The sequence below is a fragment of the Hipposideros armiger genome, unplaced genomic scaffold (assembly GCF_001890085.2).
Source record: "Hipposideros armiger isolate ML-2016 unplaced genomic scaffold, ASM189008v1 scaffold_1, whole genome shotgun sequence".
Lineage (NCBI taxonomy): Eukaryota > Metazoa > Chordata > Mammalia > Chiroptera > Hipposideridae > Hipposideros > Hipposideros armiger.
Genome location: NW_017731351.1, coordinates 299295 through 308077, shown reverse-complemented (window position 1 = coordinate 308077; position 8783 = coordinate 299295).

Below are 8783 nucleotides of genomic sequence, written 5' to 3'. Positions count from 1 at the left end.
CCCCTCCCCAGTGAACTGAGGAATCAAATAAGGACAAAGGCTGAGGAAAGAGTGGGTCCAACTCAGGACAGTTTTAAAGGAATTGTCCTGAAACCTGCTGCTCCAACTAGTTTGAACTTTTTCTCAGACATTTTGTAGTCTGTGGTCAAGAAGGACAAAAGAAATATTTGGTGAGTTCTGGTCAAATACTTTTAAATAACATACTCATAACCATAATCATCAAGCCATGAGTGTAAGAGAAACATTACGCTGTTTTATTATATCATAATTTTGCTTATGATTCTGTAATAAAATGCCTTTTTTTAAGTCAGTTTCTGCATTAATTAGGATAGAGGCAAATTTGTTATAACAATAGAACCTCAGAATTCAGACCCGTAAATGGATTTAAGGAGTGTATTTCTGTCTCCCAGGACGGTCTACTGCAGGTGGCTAGTCAGGTCCCATACGAGGCCCATGAGCATCCCCAGGCACCCAGCTTTCTTGATTCTTATTGTCCTGCTGGTCCTGGGTGTCTCCCTCACCTGCGTAAGGGAAGCTGGCTCACTAGCACCACATCTGTTTCCTTTTGGAATGATGAAGGAAGAAAAACATAAACCATCATTTTAATTTTTCAAATGTGTGACCTATTGGCTTGAATTTAGCCATGTGGTGACATGTAGCAAGACAGGCTGTGGAGGGATTTTTTCTTGCTTTGCCTGGAGCCCTATGTCTATATGGTATGAGGGAAGAATAGATAATGGAGGAAAAATAAAGATTTGCCATAATAGAAAATCAGTAGGCTTAAAAATGGAAATAATTAATGTGGTTTCTGGATAGGGTGTGATGTAGGGAGAGAATGAGTGGTGGGGGGAACTCTCGATTTTCACAATTAAATTCTTCTGTGGTATTTTACAGTTAAAAATCATGTTGCGTGTACTACTTTGATTATACTATATATATATTTTTAATTACAATAAAACGATATGCAGCTTTGGGAAATGGAAAAATCAAAGGAGAGTGAGCAAAGGCATAGAGTCAAGGTTAAAACATGTACATTTACAAATATATAGTGTTGTAGGAGTTTCTGATACACAAGCTGACATTTAGAGCTTTGTATAGTGTTTATAGGAGAAATATAGATTTTCCCAATTCTCCTGAGGTTAATAAAATAGAAATACTTCTTTTTCTCCAATAGCCTGGTCACTTATCATTGTTAAATTTGAAGAACTATGAGAGAATTAAAAAGAAAAATCAGTCAAAGCAAAATAAGTTGAAAGAAAGTAGCTTTTACAAATAAAAGTTCTATCCCTAGTCACAAAGTAATATGTACGGTAGGAGATAGTCTTTGAAGTTGTGTTGGGTGAGGACACATGTTTATGGATATGTGTGTGTGTGTGAGTGTGTGTGAGTGTGAGAGTGTTTGTGTGTGTGAGTGTGTGTGTGTGAGTGTATGTGTGTGTGTGAGTGTGTGAGTGTGTGTGTGAGTGTGTGTGTGAGTGTGTGAGTGTGTGTGTGAGAGTGTGTGTGTGTGTGTGTGTGTGTGAGTGTGGCGGGGGAAGAGAGCCTCTTGTAAATAATACATGGAACCCCTTAAATAATACAACTCCATGTTTATATTTTTTTTAAATAAGTTACTATTGTTAACTAATTTCCTCTATTTGTGTTAGATGCATTGTCTATTCAAGTCTTTAAACAGTAATATGAATTTTCCAAAGAAAATGACTATTTCTCAATTCTAACACAACATGGCATTCACAGACAAAAGAAGGATACAGAGGGTAAGCATTCGGGGTGGGGGGAGTTAGTAGGGGTCAAACACATGGTGACAGAAGGAGATCTGACTCTGGGTGATGAGCACACAATGCAATATATAGATGATGTGTTATAGAATCGTACACCTGAAACCTCTATAATTTTATTAACTAATGTCACCCCAATAAATTTAATTAAAAAAGAACTACAGAAGTATAGAACTGGGAGAGCACACAGGTCTATGCATTTTATACATTCCAGCACCCTAGATTTAGGGATGAAAAATTGAGACTCAAATTGCATATCTTATTCAGGATCACTGGGCTGATTTTTGATGGATCTGTAAGTAATACCCACAAGTATAACTACTAGTGAGAATTATGAAAATCGGGTGATGGAATTTCAATTAGATATGGATTGACAATCTGTCACACGCATATAGTGACTCAATGAAAATTACTTTAAAAACTTACTCGTGAAGAAAGTTAGTTTAAAAAAGATGAATATTTCATTCAAAATTGAAAGGTAGCTAAAGAAATATCCTTACTCCAACTTGTGTTTTCAGATTCTATAATTACTTTAAAAGTATAATCTAAATTTAATGTCTAGTTCTATTGCTGAAATAAATCATTCCAAAATTTCATCATGGCAGCAATTACACTGAAAGGAAGTATTTTCTTTAAAATTATAAATTTAACAATTATAGACATTAATATGTAATATGAGCATATTGTATTTAATTATTTTTTGAAGTTAAGATATCAGAAGTACGTAAGAACTGTTTTTTCTTAAACCACAGAAATCCATGATATAAAGTGAATATAATATTCACAAATACATTTAAAACCATATATACATATGTGATTAAATTTATTTCTAGTATTGAAATGATTTATCATTTATCTCCTATAAAATATTCTTTTTAATTTTGAAGATGTCTCTGTTCTTCATGTATCTTCTTCATCTGTAGGGCCAATACTTAATTTCCTCATTAGAGAGACCGCACACCAAAATTTCAAGCGTATTTCTCAAAGTGCACATGATCATTTATGCTTCTTCAGTCAACCTTGAGATAGTAACGAGTAGTTGTTTACTGCCCTAAAACGATCATTAAAATCATCATTACACAGCTTCTCTGCTGTCTCCTGATTATAACACTGGCCATGCACCAGAGAGAACCGTGCGCTGGAATTACTGATACAGGCCAAGTGCACCCAGCCATGATTCCTCTGATGCGACTATCGCTGCTCTGCCACCCAGCAAAAGCCTCATGAAATTCTCTGTTAGCTGCTTTACTCCTTTTGATACTGCAGAAGCCATTCTTCCTTTAAACCTATTAAAAGTAAGTGGGCTAAAGAAAAAATATATATAAAATGCCATTAAAGTGAAAAGGAAAATGTATTCCTCACTGTGGAATATAATCACTGCACATGGCATTCTAGGATGTGGAAGGAATTACTGTTACTTGTAAGGAAATGTGGAATTGTTACAAATTAGAATGACTTCTCTTTGGCAAAGCGTAACATTTTGACTGTTTTAGTTTATTTCTTAGGAATAAGAAGTGTGTCAGATATAATGTGTGTGAATATAAGAGAATACATTATGTAGCAGAAACTATGAAGTGAAATTTGATTTCGTGGACCTTAAAATACAGACGTTTTAAAATACCGGTTTGTTTTTATTATCTGTTTCAAGAAGGGAACCTAATTGTTTACCCCTGGCAGCGTGATACATTGTAGTTTTTGTCAAACACCGGGCTAAAATAGTTTGACATTTTGGGACATAGTAAATCTTTTTTGAACCAAGAGGAATCAGTTCAATTTATTGCATTGTTTTTGTTTTTTTTTCCCCCAGAGACTCTGAAACCATTTATTTTTAACCAAGCAGTGCAGGGAACATAGGGAAATATTGGGTATCATTGATTTTAAGATATGAATTTTAAACAGCTCTGAAATTGAATATAATTTACAATAAATACACATGACAATTTAATCAGCAGGGTTCTTTTTTTCTGTCTTTGTGTGGGAAAAGTCAGTGTCCCTTACAGTTAATGGCATCATTAGTGTTTAGTGGAAATAAACTCGTCTGAAATGAAAAGTAAAAGAATATTTAAAGCCATGATTAAAGTATATATACAGTAACTTTGGTATTTAGCATATTTAATTACCCCTACTGGATTTGGTGTTGGTAAAAGCAACTCTGAAATTCATATTTTCAACTTAGCCAAATGTAAATGACACTAAAGCATTTCGCTGCTTAGTATAGTGAGGAAATTCCTCGATGGTGATAATAAATCAATAATGACCTTCTTCATGCCTTCACCCATCTAATTTCAGGTTTCAGAATAAGGGAATCTAGAAAAGACATGACTGCACCCCATGAAAAGGTTAACTTATACACACAGTAATTTAAAAATGTTACTTTCTATCCCTCTTGGAGACAATTTCTCAGAGTATCCGTGAGAGTTGTCTGACCCTGTATCATAATTACATAATAGAAAGTGCATATTTCCTCCATACTCATGAGGGATTCAATTATAATTACTTCATATCCACAGCTAATGAGTAAAGTAAGTAGATAAATTTAAAAACAAAATAAGTATTCATAATATTTTAATCTATTGGCATGATTGTATCAATTTTGACTGTTATTAAAAAGTATGCTGTTATAGAAATTGGTGAAATAATCGGGAAAATAATTAAGTGCCCACAAGTTCTGAGAAAATGAGACTTTTGATGGATATACACATGTATTGTCCTTAGACTCACTTCTCTTCCTATTTCAGGTTTTAAACCCTAGAATTTAGAAAAGAAAATGAGCCCTTCCATATTAACTTATTTATATATACATTTTTTTCTCTCCCAAAGGCATATCTTAGGCAGCCAGTGCCCTAAGTAGGTGTTTATCAGGAAATGAGGCTACTGATCTGGAGATGGCTATCTTGATGTTTCAGTAGAATTCAGGGGGAAAATGTGAGAACGTGTGCCATGTTTTTCACCTTCATCTATTTTCCTCATGAAAAGTACATGCCTGTTGAACCCCACATTGAATTGATATGAGCATGTTTTCATGCCCTCAATGTTGTTATAAATTCAGGTAAGAAGAAGCAGAAACATTTTAATGTAGCACATTGGTAGAATTTATTGAAAGAATTGATGAACATACTTTGAATAAGTGAGAGTAATGTCATGGAAATATGATCCCATAATGAATTTGAGAATGTGTCCTAAGTTAAAAAGTACCGCTCCCTATGTACCTGTGGAAAGGTTGGGTATTTAATGATGCTGCAGGGAAATGGTGTGACATCCATAATTCTGTTAGCTGAGTCTCTTCCACGAAAATAAGCGGAAATTACTGTCTCTATTGGAGATGCACGAAAGGACACTGATGGAGCGCAGACATAAAGATCTTACAGCAAAAAGACTGCAGATGAGCAGCCATGCCTTATAAAAAGAGAGAATATATTTCTAAGTTAATAAATAAGCAAGAAGGTAGTGTTTCATGGTACCCATTGGGAAAAAGCCTCTTCAGCAGTGTGCGAGTTGAAGGCACTGAATTTAAAGGGAGCTTTAGCATAAGTTAAATTATAAGGTAAATTAAGTGTTATCTCTATATGTAATAAAGGTCTTGATCCAAGTTGTTGACAAGATCTATTGGCATGGGTATAGTGTGACCATAAATTGATTAACTCAGATTACTGAAGATCTGGCCAGTATAAGGAAAACATAGTTCTTTAACGAACCAGGCACGTTTTTTCTCCAAGATTATACAAGTATAGTAAGCACAGTAAGCATTTTAGCTTACTTTAAATGGACAGAACCTACAAGTTTATTACAGAATCCTAAAAAATCTATCTGTCTATCTCCCTGTCTATCGCTGCATACATACATAATGTACTCTTAATTAATGATAGTTGTTATTGTGGCATTCTAATTCATTCTCTTGTTCACATCATATATTTCTGAATAAAATAACTCTTTAGGATATGTTTCCACATAAATATATAGAATAGAAATAAATTGAAATATTAATAGAATTATGATTGACATAGCCACAAACACATGACTACTGAAAATTTGTTTAATTATATTTCTGAGAAAATCAGGAATGTACACTATCATTTTTGCACCATGTATCCGGAGTAAACATTATTAAAGGCCATTGGAACTTAATAAACAAAATTATTAATATCATACTGGTAGATGGAAATTTCACTACCAGTAAATACTGGAAATTTCACAGTATTTTTAATACAGTAATTTTGGGGGGAGTCAGTCAATATTTTTATATTTTTGCAATGAATACATCCTAATTTTTGTTAAAAAAAAAATAAGGATTGCGGCACCTAGAATAATCTTGGTAAATAGAATATCTAAAATAATTTTGCCTAAGCAGGCTTTACTTGTTTTATATATCATGTCTTAAACTGAATAAATACACCTAGTCCTTTATAATTATAATTATAATTAAAATATCAAAGTAATATGTCATAAAAGTCATGTTATTCTAGTAGTTATAATGAAATTATTATGTTAATATAGTATATATTTCTTTATTGAATCGAGTCAATTGACTACTTAAGAGATGAAAATCAGTGATTCTAAAAGAAAGTGGATAACCAATAGGACGACAGTGTGTTTATTTTTTTGTTTGTTTATTTATTTTTTTGACAGCGTGTTTATTTTAAACATATAAGATGGATTTAGGGGCCAGCCGAGTGGCTCAGTTGGTTAAGAGTTGGCTTAAGAGTGCGAGCTCTGAGCAACAGGGCCGCCAGTTAGATTCCCACATGGGCCAGTGACGCTGCGCCCGAGCTGAGCTGCCAACAGGTGGCAGGATGGCTCTGCTGGTGTAACAATAAGATTGCCTGTTTGATGGTGGGCTACGCCCACCCGCAACTAAGACTGAACTCAGAACCTTGAGCTGAGCTGCCACCCAAATGGCTCAGTGGATAGAGCGTGCACTCTTAACAACAAGGCTGCTGGTTCGACTCCCGCATGGGATGGTGGCTACGCCCACCCACAACTAAGATTGAACACAGCACCTTGAGCTTGGAGGCCACGAGCTGCCGACGGGCAGCCAGATGGCAACTAGCATCCTCCACAACTAAGATTAAAGAACAACTTGGCCGGTTCCCTTCCCCAATTTCCCAACACTGTTCTCCTCCCCCAATTCCGCAATAAAATCTTGAAAAGAAAAAGATGGATTAACAAAAAAAGACAATTGATTCAATTCCAACTTTTCTGAGGCTAATTGGGGGAAACAACAGCATGTTCTCGATTTTACTCTACTTGTTAGAAAAATTAGGTCTATCCCCAAGGAGTGGTATGTATAAAGAATTAGCAAAGAAATATGACTGTCAGTCCTACATTTATTGTTATGCCTCAGAGCAGTAGAAAGCATGCTGTTAATGGCCATTTATTATCATTATTTATATACAATTTAATCTCTATTGTAAGCAATAATTTATTTTCCTGGCATAAAATATTGTTGGAGGTTAACTTTCATCCTCTTTTATCCCTATATTTGTTACTTTTCATTAAATATGCTTTGGAAACTTTACATTTTATTTATTAATTTGAGTATTTTGGAGGAAGAGATAATGCAATATATATTAAGTGTGACTAGATATAATATTTGACTTATAACAGTAAATACAACCTAATTAAATATAATAGGATATACTTATGCTACATTTCCAGTTACAGGTATCATAAGACTCACTCTGAACATGATAAATGAAGATTATTCTTATGATCAATAAGTACTTATCTTCACTGCTCACCACTGAGAACTTATACATGAAAAATAGTACATACTTTCATTCTTTTCCATATGTATCACATGAAGCAATGCAGGTTTCCTATATACAGCTTTAGAAACCTTGAGGTTAAGTTTGAAGTGCTTCAATATACCAAGTGTTAGGGATCAATCAAATATCGCATCTGGATATTTTCTCAAAGGTTTCATATTGTAGTTAAAGGGATCGTATGGAAATAATTGAATTACAATGTAAAGTCCTAAGTGCATTAACAGTGTTAGGCTCCTATAGGAAAAAAAATAATTAGGCTTCTCTCCTCCCATAGAAACTAGAACATGGTATCTTCCTGGATGATTACAGTTTAACAGGATGACTTCCACTTCTTAGAGAAAGACATGTGTGGGTTAAACAACAAGCAAGAAGCTTTTAAAAAGGGTTTACATCTCAAAATGACACAGAAAAGATTTATACATTTTCTAAAGTAAATGCTCTAAGAAAAGGGAGGTTAGAGGTCTAGACTCAGGAAGATTCCTAAGATTCAGTCAAGTTAAGGGGAACATTAAGATCATTTTATCCAGTCCACCCTTTAGTTAGCCAATTCAACCAGGACTTTTAAACACCCAGCTTCCTGCTGCACAATTTCGGGAATATAGTCTATGCGGTTGGTTTCAGCAGGGTTCTGTTGTGGCAGGACTAATTGAACCATCTGCTGAGACTTGGTAATGGAGGATATCTGCTGCATGGTGTGAACAAACAGGCATTTAATGAGGGAAACTCTAATGAGAAGCCAAAGAAAAACAAATATTAATGGTTGGAACAGAATATAAACCCAGTTTCTGAGTCCAGAGGACAGCCAGTTAAGGTGATTCTTGGATGTTGTGCTCGGAGTGTCTCCTGATGGTGAAGTAAGGACAGAAGTGGCACTCTGACAAATTTCTCGTTTTTTGCAGTCTGAATGTTTTTGATAATGGCATAGACATCAGAGAGATTTCAGTAAGATTGCCCAGGGTCATGGCTATTTTCTGGAGCAGGGTGTGGATGATGAGGGAATTCCAAACACTTACTGAGTGGCCCAAAACAGCCCCAGGTGAGAAAATTGCCTTCCAGAATCCTGCTGTTAATGATGAGTCCTTTGAAGCTTGGATCAAGTCATCAGGCTTTAGTGCACAGAGCTTTTAAAACCTGGGTGGGAAGACTAGCTACAAGACAACCTAAAATCTCAGTAAGACTCTGGGAAGTCAGATTTTAGTTCTCAGTAATACCAGGTCAGGAGGGTGGCGGGATGCGGGTG